Genomic DNA, 25,982 nt, shown 5'->3' on the forward strand with positions numbered 1-25,982 from the left:
GATCTCTTAACATCAGGTACCCCGTACGCTTGTTTGTCCCAATTTTCCATAAGAAAAGACAGCCTATATGTATAGGGGCATACAGGAGTTTGGTCGAACAAGTCACAGATTCTGACGCTTGTAGCAGTCTGAAAAGGCTGATTCCTGGGACAGGCTGGGCTGCTTAAAGTAAGAAAAAGTACCAACACACACAATGGCAAAATCAAGAGGCTAAGTGCCTATATAGCCCAGTCAAACTACCCAAGAATACGTGTGGTAGCAAAAAACCTCAGACGGATACTTCGCGGACAAATAGTTCTACTACTACTGAATATGATTCACCACTTTTTGAAGTTATCTTTTGGCGCGTTAGGAAAAAGTTATCAGAGTGATTTTTTTCGATGCACACACCTTCACGCAATTTCGACACCCTAAAGTTAGCTCGTCAACTAGACCATTTGTATCATACTTCAGGTACCAAGCCTCTTGTAACTACTATGTCTAATGAACACAACCAGTGGAAGATAATCAAATAAATTTAAATCTATAATTTCAATTTATATACATGAATTAAAATAAAAAAAAAATATGTATATAAATAATTGAGTGATATTTAAGTAAGCGTTATTAACTAAATTATGCGTTATAATAATATTTTCATTGGTTTTACATAATACTTTCTTTATTACAATATTATTTTCTCTACAAACGTAAATTAGCACAAAGGATATTTTTTTAAGGATTTTTGTTTTATTACACCAACGAAGAATAATCCTCATAAGATTATCCTATAATTTACTGAACCTCTTCTGCCTTACTTTCGATTCTAACCACCTAAGAAAAATATACAAGAATTTCACATTCCATTAAATTTACTTACCAAGTATTTGTACAATTTTAGAATATGTGATAAACAGTTTACATAGTTAAGAAAGAACATTCAATTTAAACACTATCCATACTAATACACGGATGAGTAAAAAATAAAAGGACTCCGTGTCACCTTACATGAAAGTGAGGCACCAAAACAAGCCGGTAAACGTGTAAATACATATCCCCACGCACACACTTACACTAATATTTTTTTTTTATGGAATAGGAGGACAAACGAGCGTACGGGTCACCTGGTGTTAAGTGATCACCGCCGCCCACACTCTCCTGCAACACCAGAGGAATCACAAGAGCGTTGCCGGCATTTAAGGAAGGTGTACGCGCTTTTCTTGAAGGTACCCATGTCGTATCGTCCCGGAAACACCGCACAAAGAAGCTCATTCCACAGCTTCGTGGTACGAGGAAGAAAGCTCCTTGAAAACCGCACTGTGGAGGACCACCACACATCCAGATGGTGGGGATGATATCGTAACTTGTGGCGTGTCGTGCGAAGGTGAAATTCGGCGGCAGGAATCAGATTGAACAGCTCTTCGGAACACTCCCCGTGATAAATGCGGTAGAAGACACACAATGAAGCGACGTATCTACGCAACGCCAAGTGATCCAGCCGTTCACAGAGTACTGGGTCCCCGACAATTCGAGCTGCTCTGCGTTGCACGCGGTCAAATGGATCGAGCTGATACTGGGGTGCGCCAGACCAGAGATGACAGCAATACTCCATGTGAGGCCGGACCTGCGCTTTGTAGAGCGCTAGAATGTGGGCCGACTTGAAGTATTGCCGTGCTCTATTTATGACGCCCAGTTTCTTTGAAGCCAGTTTGGCTTTGCCCTCCAGATGGCCACGGAATTGGCAATTGCTCGAGATTTCGAGACCCAGTATTCCGATACTAGGCGAGGCTTTAAGGGAAGTGTTCTCGAAGAGCGGTGATACGGCAAATGGGGTTTTTTTAGTGGTAAACGCGCAAACTTGAGTCTTCTGGGGGTTAAATTGGACAAGGTTCAACTTACCCCATTCCGCGACCTTCTCGAGAGAGGACTCGATAGAAGACACAAGTTTCACCCGGCACTGGTCGACGTTTTCCCGAGAGAGACCTGCATGGCCCGTGTATACGGCATCACCAGTGCTGTCGTCTGCATAGCAATGCATGTTGGCGGTGTCCAACATATCATTGATATGCAGAAGAAACAGCGTGGGAGATAGCACACAGCCTTGGGGCACTCCAGCGTTCACGGGCTTGGGATTCGAGCAATAACCGTCGATAACGACCTGTATGCTGCGCCCAGTGAGGAAGCTGGAGGTCCACTTGCATAAGCTCTCGGGAAGCCCAAATGATGGAAGTTTTGCGAGGAGCGCCTTGTGCCATACACGATCAAAGGCCTTCGCTATATCCAGACCAACTGCCAGGCCTTCCCCCTTGCTTCCAATAGCCGCCGCCCATCTGTGTGTTAGGTATACCAGAAGATCGCCAGTCGACCGACCATGGCGAAAGCCGTACTGCCGGTCGTTGATCAACTGGTGACCCTCAAGGTATACCAAGAGCTGGCGGTTAATTATGCTCTCCATAATTTTGGAGAGTAGGGAGGTAATAGCAATAGGCCTGTAGTTTGCCGGATCCGAACTGTCTCCTTTTTTTGGGATCGGATGGACAAGGGCTGACTTCCATGAATCAGGGACTACGCCTTTTGAATAAGAGTGCCGGAATAAACGCGTTAGCACCGGCGTCAACTCAGGGGCACACGTTCTAAGCACGATTGGAGAAATGCCATCCGGCCCGCTCGACTTCCTGACGTCCAACGAAAACAGAGCTCGCCTAACAGTTTTCTGTCGGAACTGTACTTCAGGCATGGAGCTCTGACACCGCGGGATGGTCGGCGGTGTTTTTCCGTTGTCGTCAAGAGTCGAGTTGGAGGAAAAAAGAGTGCACAGGAGATCGGCTTTCTCTTTTGCCGTATGGGCCAGGGTGTCATTTCTCATGTGCAACGGCGGCATGGACGGCTGGTTGAAGTTACCAAGAGGAGCTTTCGACAACGACCAGAACTTGCGTGTTCCGGTCGGATAACTGGAAAGCTGCTCGCCAATTTTGACGACGTGCTTCGATTTCGCACGGGCGATTTGCCGCTTAAAAAATCTGGAGGCACGGTTATATTTCCTCTTCAGAACTTTGTAGTTCGGATCCTTTGAGCCCAGCGCCGCAACCCAAGTTCGATACGCCTGTTTTTTGCAGTCAGATGCTGCTTTAACTGACGCATCGAACCAGGGCTGTGATCTGCCACCGATCGGTACTACAGAGCTTGGTATAAAAATATCCATGCCCTGCAGTATCACATCGGCTACTGCAACGGCGCAGGCACTAGGATCATCTGAAAGGAAACAAACCCTGCCCCAAGGGTAGGATGCAAAAAAGGAACGCATCCTATCCCAATCTGCTGACTTGTAGTGCCAAACGCGGCGGGTCGCTGGTGGTCTGCGACGTTGGCGTCGGATAGGCACTACACTCCTGACCAGGCAATGGTCGGACGTTCCGAGAGGGGCGTCGACAGAGACCTGGTAACCATCGGGATGTGAAGTCAGCAGAAGATCTAATAAGGACGGCATGTGGCTATCCACATCCGGGAGCCGCGTCGGCGACTCAACCAATTGGGACAGACCATACGCCAATGCAAAATTATGCACAGATCGCCCTGCGTAGTCTGTGGTACGTGATCCAAGCCATTCGGCATTGTGCCCGTTGAAATCACCCAAGACTACGATTTCAGCGGAGGGGATCTGAGCAAGCACGTCATCAAATGCCGCTTGAACGCAGCCCATGAGGTGATCCGTTTCTGCGTTACCACTATGGGACCTGTTGACACACGCATAGATGCGGACGCGGTCCTCTAAATCTACGCGGAGCCAGAGAGTAGACAGGCCCCTACCCTCAAAATTGCCGAGACGGCGACAGCAGATATCCTCCCTAACGTACACACATACCCCGGCATGAGGCATGAAATTATGCTCAATTTTGTACCCGGGGTACGTTAAATATGACGTATCGCTAGGTCGAGATATCTGCGTCTCCGTAAGGAAACACAAGGCCGGCTGCGCCGTCTCAAGGTGGTGGTGGACGGCGTTTAAGTTGGAGTGAATTCCCCGGATGTTACAAAAGTCCACATTAAGCGTGGAGCGGGGTGCCGTGGTGTTGCTGCCCTGTTTGTCCTGTGACATACGCGGTACTGTGCCCTCCCCAGAATACGAGTGGCAGCCCGAGCGCGAATGCTCGGGGAGGGATTCTCCGGCTCTACAAGAGCCGGTACCCACCTGGGGTAATTTATTTTTTAGGACCGCTCTCATATTTTGTTGGGGGGGGGGGGGAGGACGGGGGGGAATGGCCTCCGGTCCTCGTCACTAACCTATGCGAAACATAGCGGCACTAGGCCGCTACTTCACGCCGGTATTCTGTGCGAGTGTGGTAAGTAACCCGGACGATTTGAGATTTGCCATCGTCTGTGACAGTTCAGTTTGCGTCGCAATAAACTATTTTAAAAATGCCGTCGTGCGTTGTGAAAAATTTTAAAAACAATACTATGAAAGTATTTGTGGATATATGATTATTAAAGGGAGAATAAACTGTGTAACTGGTATACCCCGTAACCGCACACACACTAGCATAAAGGTGCTTCACTTGCTAATATCACGGCGCGGAGTCCTTCTTTTTTACTAGTCCGTGTACTAATATTGTAAGATGGTAAAGTTTGTGAGGTTGTGGGGGTAATCTCTGAATATACTGATCCAATTTTGAAAATTCTGTTAACAATAGAAAGCCATAAAAGCGGGTATACCCGAAAAACGTTACGTGCGTTGTTATATATGTCACTGTCTACCAAAATACGTGTCGAAGCCATGTTTAAATTTTTTTTAATAACACCGAAAAAGTTTTGAATTTGGAATAACTTCTCTTCTTAATAATTAATAAATTGATTAGATTATTTATAAAATTGAGTTAATAAATTAATAACAGTCATTTTTAGATTAATATAATTGGAATTAACGCGGACACAGTGATTCAAACAATAATTAAAATTCTTATAACAGAACATACCATGAAAAATAAGTATCTAATATGACAAAACATATCCGTAATAGCTTCGCAGTACTTTATACATAAATTATTTAATCAGATCACTTCTTGAGCGTTTGAGTTACGGATCTTTAGATTGGTACATTGACTATTGGCCAAGCGGATACTTATTAAATTAGTAACGAGGTCACCAACTTACGATCAATCTTTATCAATGATAACGTTATGTATGTAAGTAAGTTGTTTCAATAAATCTGCTTGTGATTATATATGGATGAAACCATTACAGCTATTTGAAAAATCCAGATAATGATTTTTATGACAATAAGGGATGAATCGAGCAGGACGTTCAGCTGATGATAATTGATACGTCTACAGATAACAATGAATCCTGAGCGGAACCTCAGGATTCTAGATAAACAAAGACCCAAATATTCAGAGCGGCACTACAATTGCGCTAGTCAAGGAATAACTGAAAAGTTACTTAATAAAAAAATAACTTTATTCAATAAACCCGGATGCAATGTTTACGGAGCTAAGACTAAACACAGAATACTTTAGTTTTACGGAAACTTACTATTAGCTTTTAGCTTTACTTAAAGCTATATGCATATTCTAACAAAGAGAGTAAATTGGTACATCAGCAATATTGTTTCCAAAATTCTTGGAATTTTATACTTCAATAATAGATAAAATACATAAAAATATGGCTATATAACTCAGTTATGACAAAACTTATTGATATATTTTGTTTCGAGAAAATTACGAACTTTTAAACGTCGGATCGCAGTAAAACTTTGCACACTTATCTACTCGTACCAGCGAGGAATACTTTATGCCTTACTTTTATTACCTTGGCATGTGTGCCTGTTTGTATGTAATAAAATCTTTAATCCCCTGAGATTTTAGAACCCACAAAAGATCGGATTTATTTAAGAATTTGCATACTTAGTATCTGATGAAAATTCTGTCCCATTTTCTTATCAGAAACTTCTTGATTAGCGTTTTTTTATATTGTGTTGGACATAAAAGCCATGCTAGCTGATACATGTGTACACCAAAAAGTCGATTAATCTTTGCTACATAATTATCAACATATAGTGATAAAAAAATAAAAAAAAGTATAGTTAAAACCTAAAAACAGGCTTTTAAAGACATCTGAACTAAAAGGTACAAATAATTAAATAATTTTTAATTAGGATTAGGTTGTTTGATTTTAAGATAGTACATTGATTTTTTGAGAGCCATTCTCCAACGAAGAACCAGCAGCCAGCAACTTTCAATTTCTAAGCAAAGGGGACGCCATTTTAGCAAAACCATCAAAAGGGGTCCCGGCAAAAAGCCATTATTTGTTCAACATCGAAATTCGAAACGAATACTAATCACTAATTATATACAATTTCGGATGATACAAAAGCAATCAAAATGATGCCGAACCAGAAGAGTTTCATCTCAACCAAATTCCATGAAGAAAAAGATGAGATCATTTACATAAGCGCAATCTCAAACAATTAACTGTCATTTTCAAAACTTCGCTTCGTCGAATAAAATTAAGCTATAAAATTTAACGATAGCATCGTACCGAACCAACATCGGCTTCGCATATATTACCATTAAAATTATGTGGTGCAAAAGAAAAGTTGTCGCAAAATCGCGATAGTGACTAAATAAGCATTTACGTTTTCGTACAACCTGTTGGTCTCATTGTGACTGTAATGATTATTATTTTCGACTTTAATTTCGGCACAGCGGCAGCCTGTCTGACCTTTTCACTCAAGCGATATTTTTTATTTCAGATGTATTTATCATCGAAGTTTGATCTGGTAAAGCGGTGGCGTTCTATCGAGGCTGCTACATCCGTTCGCTAAGGTCTCTAGTGACCACGCCCTGCTATATAATACCTACACTACAAAGTAATGACTACTGCGCAATTGAACAAGATTCATTCTAAACTACTCCACAAGGTTTTAACGATACACCTCGATATGTCGTGAGATTTTTTACGATTGCCCTTATATGTGTTTGATGTATCAAAAAACGTGTGTAGAAAATGTATAGCAAGTCGCCGTTTAAAGATTATTGCTTGTTGAGTCACGTACCTAATTATATCAGTAATTATATAATATACAGTAGCAAAAACTAATCATGTTTTGTACATTTCGTTGGCAGAATAGTTATGTTATCATAAATTGATATCTTATACAATCGCGTCTGGAATTCCAAAAACTATGCCCATATAAGTTCAGGACTCTGTTTCATGATTTATATTGCATTAAATTACTTAAATTTTGCAACTATTGTCTATGTGACTGCCTCCTTTATGAAGGCTGGTTATTCTGTCTTATAAACGCGAAGTAAATTTATTCCTAGTTTAAAACTTTTTGTTCTTATCTGACCTTTGTTAGTACAGAATTATATGACAGGGAGAAGTAATTTTAAGCTTGGAATAACTTTACTTCGCGTTTATAAGTAATAGTATATATTTAGTATCTACAATAGTACAATTTGTTCCTCTGTACATCGAGTAAAATTTTGAATAAAGCTGTTTATTTTTTCTCAATGCCAGCGCATTAAGAATTAGTATTCATTGACTCTCCGACAAAAATCTTGCGTTTGAGCAATAGCCTACGACAAACTGTGACGAAACTAAGTTTGTATAAAATAATAAAATTGGTGTACTTCAACAAAAAGGGCGTAATTTTTAGACTCTTAAACAATAGACGGAGCAACAATTTCTTTTAATGAAAAAATTACAGATTCTTTGTATATGCAAGAGCTCCGGGAGCCTACGACCAAGGTCATTGGCATGTATTAACGCCTTAGCTTGTTGCACGTATTTTTTAAGTTACTCTTGTAATTCTGACCCGAATACACCACAGACAAAAATTAATTACGATTTAAATATGTAAATGTTTTAATCACCATTACTATGGCAATAATATTGCCTATCTATCAAAATTATATATTATTAAACTGTCACCAAAAACACTAGTTTAATTCTTTAGTTATAAGTAAAACAATGCATATAACTTTATTGAATATATGTCGTAAAAACCATCACTACTTGGTTGATTGATTGATACCATACTTAATATTGAATCATCATTATTTAATAAGTAAGGTATTATGGTGATACAGAAAAGCAGTACTCAAATAAATTTACTCAAAAAACCGACTTCGAAAACGGAAAAGTATGAATGAACTAAAAATTTAATTTAATAAACCTCTTATGCAAACCTGTACCTTTAATATTAATTAAATACTATTATTAATATTTTCTACCTATTGATAGGTTTTAAGTCGATGCCAAGCCCTAAACAAACTTAATATTATAAACAGCTTACGTACTGTAATTATAAAGGTTGTCTGGCCACGCGTGTCTGTCCGCTTGGGTTGTTTTGTTCTAGACGAAGCTATCCCGTTCAAAGTCACGCGTGGCGAGTGTAGGTACCTACTATTACATTTGGTTTGGGACCGACTTCACAGCTATCAATATGTAGCACATACAAATAATATTATTTTATTAATATTATATGTAAAGATTTGCATAAGAGGTGTATTAAATTAAATTCTTAGTTATTTCATACTTTTCCGTTTTTGAAGTCGGTTGTTTTAAACGTAGTTTTTTTTAATTTTTAGTGACAAAAGTAAGATTAAGACAAACATTTTAAACTTTGAGTAACTTTACGCTGCGTTTATTAAAAAGACAGTATATGTTTAACGGTAGATTTTACTTATGGTAACAATATTATTTAACTGTTAAGTTGTTAACCTAGCTATTGATGTCGTCTCTACATATTTTCATTATAAACCTTGTTGAAGATATTTCATTAAAGAAACAAATCGATTTTTTGTAAGCCCTCCGACCAACCATTTGATTGACAGCTTGTTTAAGTTTAGATGCCACGTCTTTGTAAAATAAAACAAATATTAAATGTGTCAGTATTTGACCTACTAGTTCTGTTTTTGTTTGCGTAGGTAATAGATAGGTTGATATAATGGATTCATTATCATTAGTTTTCAACATAATATTTTCGAATTAAAGGTAATTTAAAAAAAGGCATACATTTGTGTCTTTTATCTAAGCTTATTGGAATAAAGCTTATGTAAGTTTGAATTTGGTACTTAAAAACTTTTTTATATTTCAGTTATTTATTTATGAATAGCTTATCAAATATAATTTTACATTCCTTCTAATATAGGTCCACCTTGTAAGGGTTCACAAATATATATTAATATAACTCTTAGATAATTAGATAGAGCTACTAAAACGTTTAGATAGAGCCTCTTGATGCTAACCAACCGATGAAAACAGATTTATTACTTTGTGTGCGTGTGCGTGCATTGCTCAAAATAGAGGATAACTGTCAACCTCAATTTTTTTTAAACATTTTCACACTCGTCACTGTCTATCTAGGCATATAATTAATGATCTTAAATATAACTATTTATTAAAAAAAAAAAACAATATTGATTCAAGATGGATGGGTGAACCTGAAATAGAGCTTAATTGTGAAATATCAAATCAACCTGTCGATAAAAATGCGGTGTTGATGAAATTAATATATTAACCTTGATTACAGGGAATAACAAATACGATTTAAGGCTAAAACTTGTGATCGGTTCCACACGGCCTCTAGATTTGTGAATGGTGACTCATTGGCTCTATGGAATTTTGTTTATAAAATAACTTGTATAATAAAAATGTGTAAAAAAAGGTGTGTACTTACTTATATATGCACGCGAGAAGTTATTCGTCTTTGGCTAAATAAAACAAAAATGCTTAAAAAATGTTATTCCTCTTCCTAATTTACGTTTGTAGAAAAAACAATATTGTAATTAAGAAGGTATTAAATAAAACTAATCAAAATATTATTATACTGCATAATGTAGAGAAATAGCGTGTCATTTATTTGATTCTCGTTCGTTGGTTGTGGTTCAGTAGACATATGAGTTACAAGAGGCTTGGTAGCTGAAGTATGATACAAATCGTCTAGTTGACAAGCTAACGTCAGGGTGTCGAAGATGCGTGACGGTGTGCGCGCGCATCGTAAAAATTCACTGTGATATTTTTTCCCTAACACGCGAAAATAAATTTAAAAATATGTGGTGTTTCTTACGAAACTTGTACCTACAACATAGTTTTTCAATTGGTTTGTTTGTTTTCGAATTTCGAACTCATATGTATTTTTTATGAGGTTAACTACGCTTTTGCTATATGGGCCACAGAGATCATTAACCATCAAGTGACATATATGTATGCTCTTACATCCTGCTCTTCCTGAAAAAGTTGATAGGCAAATACATATGCTTTGCGACTAACGCGTTTGTCTAACAGAAAGGATGGAAAATGATGCCTTTAAAAACATTTTTTAATAATTTAATGTTTCACCAGTGGGAGGCTACTTTGCACAGGATGCCCGCTAGATTATGGGTACCACAATGGCGCCTATTGCTGCCGTGAAGAAGTAATGTGTAAGCATTATTATGTTTCGGTCTGAAGGGCGCTGTAGCTAGTGTAATTACTGGGCAAATGAGACTTAACATGTTATGTATCAAGGTGACGAGCTATTTGACGAGCAAGGTGACAGATATTTATTGTAGTGCAACTCTATTGAGGTTTTTTTAAGAATCCTGCGCAGCACCGCAAATAAAATATTTGTAATTATTATTCAATTTCCACGCCGTTGTTTTCTTTAGTACAACAAACCAAAAATAAAACCACTAGTGATGCATTAGTTCGGTTGGCATCATATATCTAAAATTGACGAGTGCATTTGTGATTCTCTGAGTTCAATCAAGAATCTTGAGCGGCATTACATTGTCATGGCTAGGGCGTATCACTATAATTAAAATAGTCATTCAAATGCCTAATAAATGTGTGAGTAAATGAAATGATGGTACCGGTTGATTACGGCTTACAAAAATAAGATCATATACTCGTAGCCCAGTAGTTAGTGACCCTGCCCACTGAGCTTGGGGTTCCGGGTTTGAATCCTTTTTATTATGATTATGGATGTTTGCTTTGGAATCATGGATGTTTATGTATGTTTAAGCAAATATATTGCATTAAATATATCGTTGTCTTGCACCCATAGTACAGGCTATGCCTAGTTTGGGGCAAGATAAGTTTCTGTAAAAGTATGTAAGTAATTTAAAAGAACTATTTATAATGATGATTCAACAGCGCTTAGTATAAGCCTAATTGAATAAAGTTTATTTGACTTCGACTTTGACTTTAAGTTAGTGTCAATATTATTATTATTATTTTACAGATACAAGTGAGTTATATTTATGTAACTCAGTTGTAATAGTTAAATTACATGGATGCCTCACTTTATATTAATTTGAGATTTTATTCAATTGTGTTTTTGAATGACAACAAAAAAAAACATACTAAAAATATATATTATATTTAAATAAGGTGTGTAATTTATATCTTGTCAAGAGTACTATATATGATAATCGGGGATTGAATGTTATCATAAGAATTGGCAAATATATAATAGGTTTAATAAAATACTATTTAAAGGATAAAGGAAAACGCCTGTAACTGTAGTTTTACCTGAGATATTTACGTGAGAGTCATTTATTTTTACATTATGTTTATTTAATTACAGTCCCCCTAATAAATTATTTAAATTAATTTTTACTTTATTTAAATGTTACTTAGATCAATCAAAGAAAATACTTTATATAAATAGGTTATTAAATAAAGAATCAATTATGTCACTTCACAAATGGGGAATATACAAACACCAAAAACCTTACGTAAACCCTTCTCATTTTAATAGCACGTTCTAAAACGCTATTGAAGAATATTTATTTATCAAATACCTAACACAATATTGCCTTAAGTTATGTTAGTTTTATTTGTTAATTGATGCTCATAACAAAACTGCTCAATCGATGATAAATATATTAATAGAAAATTTGATTTAATAACATATTTCGTAAGAACGTGTCTAAAGTACTTTATATTAAAATACGTTATAAAATCTGTGTCTACGCTTTTGAAAAAGAGTATAGATAATGTTGAAAAAATTTCAACATTGAAAATCTTAAAGACTTTTTTAAAAAGATAAGAAAACTCATTACTTATTATATTAGTCCAATTTTAAAGCTGACTTCTCTATGCGGCTTTCCACTCCCGTGTTATTTTCAAAGAAATGTCATCGACGTACCTAAAACTAAAGATTGGTGATAGCTACCTACGAAATAACAGTGTATCTACCTTAAGTCTGGCAGTACTCATGTGATTCCTATGCTTAGGCAGCAAGAGAAACTGTGATCGCCTACATATAGTAATTGTAAAGTTACCCTTACGCTTTGATTGATGACTGTTTTGAATCACAAAAAGCTTTGGTATACTGTGTTACAATCGCGAACATATTGTATGTAATGTTTGTAATAAAATCTGTAAGGTGTAGCCTGCGACGCGAGCTACAGCCTCGACCGTTGTCAGAATATATAACAATTTCGTAACCGTCACCTCACGATTAACTCGGACAGGATTTAATTATAAGTGGCTACTTGACGGATATTATCTGTAACGTAGGCCGTTGTGAAACCAGCCGCGATACAAAAGACATCAACGAAGGGACTGCGTGCAGAAAGTAATTGATAAGGATTTTGTAAGCGATTATATAACGGCATAAAAATTGCTCTATTTTATGAATAACATCGTGCAAACTGAACGGAATTTGTGTCATAGTACCGATAATAATTGGAAATCATGAGTGTTGGTTTTAGATGAAATTGTTAAGGACGCAAGTGGCATGAGAATACAATTTTTTGTTGTCTGACAGGCGCACAGGGCGGTGTCGCGATTGCGACTAGCGCTATCGTTCAAACGAGTACCGTTAGAGTGAGAGAGCGAAACGACATAGTTGGCGCGAGCGAGACAGCCGACCGCGCCCCGTCCGAGCCATCCGGAAGGCTTGCTGAAACTGGACCGTTTTCTTTTCTTGTTATTATTGAGATCGGTTCTCAAGTTCTGTTGTTGTCGCGCGGCGCGCCGCTCGCGCTGATAACGCGATGCAATGCCGGCCTGCGCACGCGCATAGCTTTAAGCTCGCTCGCTCCTTCACCCCCAGTGGATTCTAGAGTGCTACTGACTCGGATATTGTGATTGATAAAGTTTCAACGTGATAGCGAAAGTGAAAACAGTTGTGTTATAACTATACCTATATAATTATCGGATTCTTTCGTACTTTATTTGTGTGATTTTTATACATTCAAAAAAGGATAATTCACAATCATCCGTACTAAAGGTATTTTTTATTATTTATTTTTTATTCTACTGTCATTTATTTACTAAAGTGTATCATAATTTCAATCGTTATATTAGTTAATTGTTTATTTATCCCCAGTGATTAAAATACACATAATTCACATGCCGATCACCGCATTGACAGCAGTTTTACATAATAAAAGTATAATTTACTCATTATTTTTCGCGGGATCGTAAACCTGTCTAGCTAAAACGATTTTAATGCATATCTTCACAGCTTCTGTTTTTTTAATATCAAACTAATTAAATAAATATACATAATGACACTTCTTATACTTTATTTACAACAAAATCCGAATTTAATTTAAAACTGTTTTAACTTTGTGAATTTTATCTAGCTCATTATGAGATATAAACAAGATTTATATAAAATTATTGTACCGATACTTACAATAAACATTCTTAAGCGCCTTACGAATAAACAAATTAACGTGAATTGTTCAAATAAACAGCGCACTTAATAAAAAAATAAATAATAAATAAATCTATACACAAGAATATTTCAAAAACTACATTCATAAAAAGATGTCGATACAGCGTATAAGAACAATTCTCTTAAAATTTATTGATGCATTGAGTAAACGTACTATTTCCTCCAATATCATATTATTGTTTGATATTTTATGTTTTTCTAGAATTTCAACATGATAAATGGATTCAATTTTATAAATTGTAATAAGGAAACATAACTAAAAATATTTTTATTAACAGCTTGCATTTAACGACTGCGTGTATTTTCCGCAAAGTCATTGCAACAGAAAATACAACATAAAACGGAAACATAAATAACTCGTGACTTTAAATATAAGTGAACAAAGTTTCACTACGATTTTCATTGTTCACGCGGAGAATAATATAAAAAAAAATAACCTAAACAAGATTATTCGACCCAGTAAACCAGAAAGCCTTGCGTTCGAGACGACGCGAGCCTTTTTACTTTTTATACGTTTACCTAGAATTTTGTAGCAATCAATTTATTTATTATTTTTGAACCAAAGCATATCTATTAGTGTATTTCATTGAATATAATTTCAAGACAGTACATTTAAGGTAGTACAAAAATATTTTATTAATATAATTAACTAATTAAAAAGAGACTTATATGAAAATTTACTACTGAAGATTTTTAGAAAATTTTATGCTCAAACATAAACAAAAATGTTTTCAATTGTTTTAAATACTTAAACATTAAATTAAAAGTGAAACGAAGGCAAATTGATTGAAACAAAATATTCTGTTTGATGATTTTCTTAAATAAAATATATTATATTAATAAGTGACCAATTCGTGTCGAACGGAATATAAGTCAAAGTCAAATAAATATAGTAAAATAAAATATTTAATCGTAATAATTCGTAATTATGACGTTCGTATTATTTTACGAAAATACATTGGAATTATCAGTAATATTTTTAACAATACAGATGAATCGGAAAGCTTATATTCAGGAGAATCAAAGTCAAAGTTAAATAAACATTAATGAATAAGGCTTCTGAAAAATCACTACAAATATTTCTTTTAAAATGCTAAATTAACCATTTCATCGGTAAAAGTAAATCCCGTAAGAAGAACATACAAGAAACTCAACGGTCACTCTTTGAAATCAATAAGTATATTACAATAACAGATGAGTTAATAACTAAATTAAAAAAATAGCAATTTCATGGTTAAATATTTTGATTATCGAATGTTTATTATATTTTATTACGCCAGCACAAAGCTTAAGAGAGAAGAAGAATACCAATCAAGTATTTAAAAGAGATCTTAAAAATGTTCTCGTTTCAAAATGCTTCTACGATTTACACGAATTTTTTAATTACACTAAGTGTGAGAATTAGTTTTAACATAGAAATAAATAGTTATAATAATAGATGTACTATCTGTATTTTTATTATCTGTTTTCTTATGTATAAAACTTATTTATTTTATATAAAACAATATTTTGATTTGATTTGATTTCAGTATTAGGCTTATCTATTCATATATCTATATATATAGTTGTATAATAATAAAGTTTCATAGAATCGGTCGGTCAATTTTTAAAGTTGCAACGTCGACATTCAATAGAAAGCGAATTAACTTGTATTACGTAACTATCATTACGGGTCTAATAGGAGTATTCTTATCAACCATCTCATTTGGACCAATTTAAGTCTGCCAACTTTTTATCAAACAACGTTATCATTTAGCGCCAGCCAATCTTATTTTCAATCATTTCTCACTGGCCGCATGAACATTGCATTCTTCATGATTAAAAAAAAAAGAAAACAGAAGAATCGCTGTGTCATCTTTGTTATTAAAAAATAAAATAAATAATTTTGCTTTCACTGTGCGTAGCATTAGGTAACTCAGTGCAGATCATTTAATTTCGATTTTGTCAGTAACTTTACCGCAGGGGGTATTCTACGCTTCACTGGGCACTTTTCGTATTATGCGTATGCCTTTCAAATTTGACGAATATTGTAGCAACAATAGAAATATTGTGTTATGTGATATACTTATGACGAAAGAATAGTCAATTCAAAAATTCAATTCAAAATATTTTTATTTTCGAAAAAAACGATAGGTAATTAATATCTGTGCTACAATTCACCGAGCCTCTAAAGCACATGGTTTTAATGATAGAAATGATATACAAAAATATATTATAATAAATTTTAATTAAATAAATAAAACTTAATTATATAAAGAAAGTAATTGGTGTTAGTGTGGGTGATGGTAATGTGTATGTATGCGTGTGTGTGGACTTGGTGTATGTGTTGTAGAAAATTTTTACCTTATAATATTATGTAAGTTTTCAGTATCAGTGTAGTCCAAGTGTTTCAGCCATTCAAATAGCAGTTTTTTACTTTTTTGATAGTTAGCTAGTAAGTTTAATTTTAGAACTTTATTTATCTTACTAAACGTTTTTCTCTGAGAAAAACTGCATTTTAAAGAACCCCTCACACAACGACATAACGGAATTTTCAACCCGTCATTTTATTACACAGACCAGTAGTGTTGCCATTATATTTATTATAAAAATAACTTATGCCTTTTTAAAGGAGGATTTTAATTTATTTAGCATAGGGTTGACGATGAAAGCATTTTCCAAATAAATACTGATGGTAAAGATTATTTAAAAAATATAAAGCTTTTCTTACGAATCCCATATAACTTGCCAATGACAGGATATACTATTGAAAAGCTTATTATTAGATATTCATGTAAAATTTATTTTTTAGCAACACACATTCTTTTAAATGTTTTTTTTATAAAATAAACTAAATCTTTCGCTTTTAAATAAATACTTACTGTATAAGTTGAGTTGCAAGTAAGTTATAGTTACTAGAATTAACTTTTATATCTTCAATAACTGCGGATTTGAAAGTTTTGACTGTTTTTATTGAACACAATTTATTACCGCGACCATCGCCTCAATAATAACTCAATTGTAGTTCTCAAACTTTTATTTATGTATTTTGCTTTAAAATTTGCTGTCATGGTTTTTATTGGTCACTTCTATATCATTGAGTGCTGGTAAAAAATGTTATACAGAATTTTATACTGAAACTATCAATTATGAATGATAATGATAGTTTTATTTGATTATAATAGAGCTCAGTAAACAGTAGTTACTATCTAGCACAAGCTATATGCAACGAAGAGTTTACCATTGACAAAATCTTCGTATTTTTTTTTTAATTTGTGTCACTAATTTAGCTTTTGAGTCACTGTGTAAAAGCGGAACCCTGATGACCAGTAATACAGGTATTTTATTAAGTACCACTGGTACCAGCTATCAACACCCAAAACTTTTGTGTCCCTGTATTTTTTATTTAAAAAGAAAAAACAAATTTATCATATCAAACCTTCTGATAGACCGTAGACGTTGGTGTTATTCGTAGACGGAGGTGATCAGGAGCATCAGAAAACACGAAAGGCAAAAAAAAATATTATTGATAATCTTACTCTGTACATACATGTTTTCAAACAGAGAGTCGTTTTATTGTCTTTCTTTTATATCTTGACGTTATTTTATGTGTTGTTTAGGATCTTAACATTACTAATTGTATGAGCTACGCTCGGAAACAAATCTATTACCTATTAAAAGAATTCTATAAAAAAGGACTAAATAAACACAAAATTATTTCGGCCATAACTTTGACTAATTCAAGTTACATTCATGCAGATATTTTTATACATTTCAGCTTTATTTAATCAATCACTTTATTACTGTAGTATTTTTATAAAATGACGTATTGTAAGAAAATTTAAGTTACAAGTCACAAGTTAGAATACGATGTAGTTTTAGGAATAACTTAATGCTGTAAAGGTTTTCACAATCCAAAATCTTCAATCAAGTTGGAACTTCCCGACTTAGTGAGCCGATGACTTTTAGGTGCTTTAACTAAATTTTGTCTCTGATTTCAATCGGTAAGACTAATGTAGTGAACATAAGAAGACCTAAGGCTTCGTCACTGCGTAGGATTACATCGTATTGCCGCGAATGTTTACGTATTAGTGCTGTTTTAATTAAACAAGATTTACGTATTTTTAATTAGAACTTGTTTAAGACAAGCAGTATGCAAGGAGGGAATTTATTGCGCATTACGTAATGATTAAGTATTGCAGCAAGCGATGTCGGTCCATAAAATTAAACTTAAAATTAATGTTTGTATGCATTGTGAAGAAAGCTTTAGTCTTGATAACTGATTAGTGTTTGTTAGTGTTATACGTACTGGGAACTTTTCATATTCTAAGCTATGCGAACAGCTGGGGCTCCAATCGTCGTAAATAAATTTCGAGGGTGCATCGAATCATCGTTCACAATGACTTGTGCCTACTTTCCAACTACTGTCTAACGCAGAGCTGCTCAAAATGTCGGGTATCCACTGCTCTGTGAATGGGTAGATCACTTAGCGTTGCGGAGGGACGTCATTGTGTATTTTCTATCGCATTTATCACCTTCGAATTCTACCTTCGCACGACACGTCACAAATTAGGATATCATCCCCACCATCTGGATGTATGGCGTTTCTCCACAGTGCGGTATTCATGAAACTTTCTTCCAAGTACAACCAAGTATCAATAACGTGTGTCCAGCACAATACGCTATGGGTACCTTCAAAAAAAGCGCAAACACCTTTCCTAAAGGCCAGCAACGCTCCTGTGAATCCTCTGGTGTTGCAGGATATGTGGGCGGTGGTGATCACTTAAGATCCGTACGCTCATTTGTCCTTCTGTTCGAAAAAAAATCTTTCTACGTCGAACTATGAATAGAATTGCCTCAAGTGGTGTTTTCAAGATTTCCTTCATTCATCCGTAGCTTCAGCATTCTGCTTCTAAAAATAAGGTATTCAGTTAGTGTTTTTTACATGAACTGCGTTAACAATGAGGTGCTGATTGAACGATTCTCAAAGAGTCAAAACTCTGAACGGCACCTCGCTTCACTCGTCAGCTAGAGACATGAGATGCTAAGACTTTGTAGCCCCGTTATTTCACTAGATACAGAGACTGCTTACACTCAACTGCTTGTCGATATCGGTGGTATCTTGTTTAATAGAGCCTTCCTCAAGTGTTACAAGTAATCAGACCTACTTTGTTGTAAACAAAACTAGCAAGGCTTACAATCATCATTGTTTTAGCCGGAAGATGTCCACTGCTGAAGAAAGGCCTCCCCAAAGATCTCCACGATGATCCGTCATGCGCTGCCCTCATCCAATCTATTCCGGTGATCTTGACAAAACCATAGGTCAATCTTATGGGGAACCTGCAAACACTGCATCTTCTAGTACGTGGTCGCCATTCGTGAACTTTATTGCCCCAATAGCAATCTGTCCATCGAGCTATGTGCCTTGCCCACTGCCACTTCAGTTTCACAATCATCTGTGCTATGTCGGTGACTTTGGTTCTTCTACGGATCTCCTCATTTCTGATTCTATCTCGCAGGGAAACTTAGCATAGCCCTCTGCATTGCTTAGCAGAGCCATCTCAGAGTGACTATGAGCTTTCTCATCAGGCCCATAGGCTCTTTAGCAGCGTAAGTAAGCTTAAAATGTGTGTTCATAAGTGCTAATAATTGTGACTACAACATGTCTCAAATTAAACGGCATTATCCCAAATAGGTGGGACGTGTTATGGCGAAACAATCTTGCAAACATTTGCATATAAGTGTAACAGACATCTAATTATACATAGATTTAAATACTAACCATCCAGCTTCGGCGCTTATAGTTGTTGCTACACGCCACTTAAGTTTGTCTGTCAACTTTTGTAACCATAAACTTGTGTATAAAAATAAATCTTTACATTTATTTGCTCTTATTAACGCCCTACCGCTTCGTTCACTAAAAAATTATAAGTATTAAAGTCAAAATAATATATTGATTATAAATAGCACTTGAAGTGTATATCAATATATTTAGCTGCTAAGCAAATCATTTTATTATCATAAAAGCGTATATTCAAAACTAAATTTAGGATATTGGTTTTAAAATATGTTTCTTATATAGCGCTATTATAAAACAAAATCACGGTGACTGATGAAAATTACTTCCAAATAATATTTTATTTAAAAAAATATTATATAATTAAAACACAATTACTAACACAAAGTGTCATACAAATCGTGGGTGTAAGAGCTTGACACGCATACTAAACTAATATTCCTGGCCTGTTTTTACCGATTGTCGTATAATTTATCTAAGTGGTAAAGGGTACGTGAACACTTTTTTTGGCCAAATTCATGCCAATAAAGATACTATAAAAGAAATGAATGATTAAAAAACAATGCTATAAAACAATCCTATACTTAATACTCAAACAATATCCACTGATATTGCCACAGGCCCATTCAAATTACTTAAAACATGGAAACAGTAAAGGCTGTGCATTAATTTCACCTGAATCTAGTTATAAGACAACATTACAATTAGATATTCATTCATGATAAATTGCGATCGGTTCTATTACATCTCAGAATTCAATAACTCAATATCTTTTACTAACAATAGACTAAGAGTCCAACTCTAAACAAGATTGATGACCGGGCTACAGGTGTACTCCTTAGTACAAGTATTTGAAGGTAATAAATATAGCATGCTTAATTGGATCTGTACTCTCTCATTGTTGATATGGAGTTACAGCATTCGATTATGGTGTTTCATTGAGTTATATTTACCAGTGTGAGGCTCCTTTGCACAGGATGCCGGCTAGATTATGGGTAACACAACGGCGCCTATTTCTGTCGTGAAGCAGTAATGTGTTAACAATACTGTGTTTCGTTCTGAAGGGCGCCGTAGCTAGTGAAATTACTGGGCAAATGAGACTTAACATCTTATGTCTCAGGGTGACGAGCGCAATTGTAGTGCCACTCAGAATTTTTGGGTTTTTCAAGAATGGCAGGGCGTATCAATAACCATCAGCTGAACGTACTGCTCGTCATGTCCCTTATTTTCATAAAAAAAACTAGTCAAGTGCAAGTTGTATTGACTCACAAAGGATTCCGTACCGTCGTACACAGGACGGAATGTATGTACCTATTAAAAATGGAATGTGTTAAATTTTTACTGGTAGGTTTTGAGACGATAATTTGAATAAAAGCATTTGAATTTGATATTGAATTAACTAGTAAATTGGCAATTGTATAATACACATTCGTTTACATTTTCGGATATTTACCATGCTAGTACGGCTTATGAGAGACAGACAGACGGATGAACAGACCGACCACGGAGCCTTGGTCAAAAATTCGTTGGTGACGGTTACAAAACTCTAACAATGTAGCATTTATTACTTTCCATAATAGTAGAAATTTAATTAAAAATAACACAATAATTCATCTAAAACCACAAGCAAATACGCAAAATTGTGTTTTTGAACTCTGTTTGGGTTAAATTAAATAAGGCTTTGCTTGAAGTACGGTTACCAAAATAGATAAGATGGCTTTCAATTTTTTAATATTTTCTAGAGTTCGTTAACTTGGTGGAATGAAGCATTTTGGCATGTTTTGATCACTAAAGCCCATACATATTATGGTAACCAACACGCAATTTTCGAAACCATAAGTAACAAATCTCTTTAATTTATCTCTATCCTCAATTAAATAATATTTCAAATATTTATTAATGATAAACTATTTTATAACAAATCTTTCAAACGCTTGAAATAATTTAATTCAATAGAACCCGCGCTAAACTTAATTTAATATCACTTAGAGAAAGTAAGATCATAGCAAGATCAGATAAACATAGTTAGAACCGTTTCAGTACATGGAATTAGGACCGATTCAGTGCAGCTAGTAGGCACAATGCCGGTGATTGTATCACTCCCGATACTAAGTACAATTTACCTATTCCAGATGATATTATCGCGAGGAGCTTTACAGTTATTGCTTGTAAAGGATGAAATAGTTTTATGCGGATTACTTTTGTGATAATTAGTGCGAAAATACGAGCACTTTACCATCTTTATTACTGACTAGAATTGTTCACAAATCTGTTAATACAGAATATTTTGGAAATAAATTAAAATCTATAGAATTGGGCATTATTTTTCGGAAATCCATAATTATCCAAATGTTATAAGTTATTTTGAGAGTTAATACCGCTAAGATTTTTTTTAGGCCACGAGGCATCCTCAGGAGATGACTTATAGAGAAGTCATAGCATTTGGAAATAACCTAATAAATTTGATTTTAAAGAAATACTATCTATCAGTTCTACAAATCAATGATTCTTCCTATTTGGATTGACTTCAGACACAGAAATTTTTAAATAGTTCATCGTGGGGCAGAGTTCCGTTGTGTCTCTGTCAATTTTTCGATGATTCAAAAATACTTTATGTTTTCTTTTTTTATGGAAGAAGAGAACAATAACGGGCGTATGAATTACGTGATGCTAAGTAATCACCGCCGCTCACTTTCTCTCGCAACATCACATGAATCACAGGAGCGTTCCCGGCCTTTTAAAAAGGTGTACGCGTTTTGAAGATACCCTTGTCGTAACGTCCAGAAAACACCGCACAAGGAAGCTCATACCACAGCAACGCCATAGGTGGGGGTGATATCTTCATTTGTGGCGTGTCGTGCGAAGGTGGAATTCGGCGGCAGGAATCAGTTGAAACAGCTCTTTGGAACACTCCCCATGTTCATTGTCATTTATTCTAGGTTGTTATATTTTGTCTAGGTGATTATAAATTAAGTAAATACTTTACACTATATAATCGTTACATAAGTTTACATTTTCAGGTTTGTTTTCCGATGAATATGAAAACTTCTTAATAATTTTCAGGCATGGTATTGTTAAAAGAATGACTGAACAGTATAAGTGCAATTATCTGACGAATTCTTGATTAGGTAAAAAATTACAGTAAATTACTATTATTATTGATATTTAAATATATTTAAAAAAGACACAGAAGATAAAACAAGTAATAAATGAAATGTCTCTGTACTCGTATAATATTAAGGTATATATTCGCGAATAGATCACATTATTCGTGCAACAGACACATGAATCAATATGACTGCATCGCATTTTTATTCACTGGGGATGAATTCGCATACCATTAACTTGAAAATACAATCACACGAATGTAATCCTAAAAGACTTGAGTCTGCGCAGTTTCCAAGTCGAAAATCCTCCGCACATCTAACATCTGGTATCGTATTTACTGAAGACTCTTGGACATAGACGGAGACCTCTGATAAAAATTCAAGGAAATTTGAAATATTCTGCACTCAAGTACATTACTCAGATTGTAAAAAATGCACAGACGCTTTAAAACGAGACGAATAATTTTTAGATTCATTTTCATAATGTGCAGTCAAACGGTGAGGTCAGACTTAAACATGTACCTATACGAAACATTTCAGTACATTACTAAAACGAGAAGCTACTTTACTTGGCTTGACTTTCAATTAGATTACTAGAAAGGTCTTTAAGATTAATTATATTAATTGTCAATTTATATGTGCCAATCACAGATTAGTAAAAAAATAAGGACTCCGTGTCACCTTACATAACAGTGTAGCACCAAAGCAAGCCGTTTAACGTGTAAATACATAGCCCCACGCACACACTTACACTACTACAGGCCGATAGGCAGCCATTATGAGTGTTGGTCTGTGACAGATCAGTTTGCGTATCAATAAAATATTTTAAAAATGCCGTTGTGCGTTGTGATATAGTGTAAAAACAATACTATATACTTATTTGTGGCCATATATGATTATTTATGGGAGAAAAAATTGTCTACATAGCTTGCTAATATACCCTACCCTTGCTAATACCACGGCGCGGAGACCTTCTTGTTTTACTCGTCCGTGGTGCCAATATAAAAACTTTTTCATTCATATTGTATTTAATAACATGTAATAACATAACATGTAATTTGGAATAACATTTAAGTAGATTCCATTTTTTTCATGTCTGAAATAATGTTTTCTGGTATCGCTATTAATGTGATGTTGATAATACTATCGTAAAATAATTGAACGTTTATAGTAGTCTTAGTGGTAAGTCGTCACTTTCCTTTTTATTTTTGTATGCGGTACAAAAGATAAATTCAGATTGATAACCTTTTTTAAATAGGTACCAAATATTGGCTGGAATTCATACTGTGTCATTTTGCTGCTAAAGCTGACGTTTCTGGTAGGAATTCTTCATTAATAATTTTCGTCGTGGCATTTGATGGGCGGCGGTAATCACTTTAATTAAATTAGGTATTATAAAATTAAAACTATAATTACGGAGAAGTAAACCAAGAATGTTGAGGTTGATTCGTTCACCGAAATAGCTGCCAGAGCTTGGGTTTTCAGTAGCCCTATCCAAGCGCGCGACGCTGGGCCCCACGGGCCAAGCGTGTCGAAACCAAACCACATAAAGATGTAAGACTAACTGAAATCAATATATTTGCGACGCTTGCTGTCTTCGGCAGTCGAAGCAGCAGCCCCAGCACCAACTGACGTAACTTGGACATGAGAAGGAGCCAGAGTGGCGACGCAAGTCGCGTACCCACACCAGCGCTCTTTCCGTACCCAAACCGCCATCATTCCATCAAGACACTTGCCATCGTATTAAATTATTAAGTTAAATATATCAATACAAAATACTATACATATCAAACAAATAAGAATAAATAACAAAATTTAGACATAAATATCATTGAATGACCCAGTGTAATATATAGTATTAGTGAGGAGCAGTACATACATTAATATGTGGCCTTTACAAATTTGGAGATGAGAACTACAGATTAAGATAGAGAAACGACTGTGCTTGCTCCGAGCGAAGTAGATGAAATGATAACGATATCGTTTCAAACATATTATTTATTACCGAAATATTTAAAACACTCACATAAATTATATAACTCATATCACATTTAGATTTTATAGGTCATAAAAAGCGGGCCTTTGTAATGAAAATTTTATTTGTTATTTGTGTGAGCATTTAAATTAAATAAATTTTTAGTATTCAACTTATAATTACTACCAGCTACAAAACTATTTTGAAGAAAAACTCTGCAACTTCGTAGGTTTGTACTAACTCTGACGTCTTAATAATGATAATATGTATTGATACACTTTTTACACAAAGTATCTTACCCCAAGCTAGACACAGTCTGAGCTATGGGTGCAAGACAATGATATATTTAATACGAAATAATTACTTAAATATACATAAATAGATATAAACATCCATAACTCGGACACGAACATCTATATTCATCATAAAAATGTTTGCACCGGGGTTCGATCCCGGGACCTCTAGCTCAGTAGGCAAGGTCACTAAGCACTTGACTATGTGGATCGTCAAGGTTCCCATAGTTCCTTTTTATGCATGGACAGTGTTAAATCTTGAATACAGATTCACTTTACCCTTTACTAGCGGCAGATGCAATCCACTCTCATCATGATATTTTGACTACAATTATTCTGTTATATCGTATTTTTTCTAGTTCAAACATTTAAATAGCTTCTCTGTCAACATCGTTTCAGTCAACATTATTGTAAAGAATCATGATAAAATTGTACCTTGTGGCGTCCCGATTTATAAAATGTTAACAATTAAACCGTTAACCGTTATATTATATTTTAAGATTGAGCCACAGCAAGCTATTACTCTGCTTATCCACAATATATATGTATAGGGAGTATTTCTAGAATCCTAAATTGTGCCGATTAAATTAAAATGGTACAACGAAACAGAGACGTAAAAAAGAGCAAGTTTTTTGTAAACTCAATCGACTAACGACCGTTATCAATAAAGTATCTCTAGTAACAGTTAGATTCCTATCACTGTTAAATAACAAGATCTTATCTATGCATAGTTATGTCCAATATAGTATGTTATTAGTTATAGTCCAATGCTATCTGTCGATAGGTTATTTAAATGTAAGTAAGCGTAAAAGGATAGATTTGTTTACCTCTAGTAAGTTAAACTAAGGATAGATAGGTTATTGAAAACGGCTGATAGTCATGATTTGACCTTACAAAGATGATTCACCCATAAACCCAATTCCATGTTAAATTCACTTTCATTACTACGCGTGTAATATCATAGTGGCGTAACATCGGCAATCGTATGGGAATCCAATTGTTCACGCAAATCTGGTTCACACATATGAATGCTGGCATTAAGCCTGTATTGCACGCACCTTGCGGTTAACTCGCAGCGTAAAAAATGTTCACACTCATTTCTTTAATTAATTGTTTGACATGAGTTTAACTAGTTCGCCAATTTATCACTAGAGATGTTAAACCATCTATGCTTACA

General features: G+C 35.0%; 1 long non-coding RNA gene across 1 annotated transcript in view; it reads left to right on the forward strand.

The window, feature by feature from the left end:
- The first annotated feature begins 12,939 nt into the window (after positions 1 to 12,939).
- LOC126977555 (uncharacterized) overlaps positions 12,940 to 25,982 on the forward strand; it is a 68,787-nt gene continuing 55,744 nt past the window's right edge. Inside the window, exon 1 of the long non-coding RNA XR_007732231.1 lies at positions 12,940 to 13,201. This is a non-coding gene — a long non-coding RNA (uncharacterized LOC126977555). The remainder of the gene's footprint in view (positions 13,202 to 25,982) is intronic.

The sequence above is a fragment of the Leptidea sinapis genome, chromosome 45 (assembly GCF_905404315.1).
Source record: "Leptidea sinapis chromosome 45, ilLepSina1.1, whole genome shotgun sequence".
NCBI classification, from domain to species: Eukaryota; Metazoa; Arthropoda; class Insecta; order Lepidoptera; family Pieridae; genus Leptidea; species Leptidea sinapis.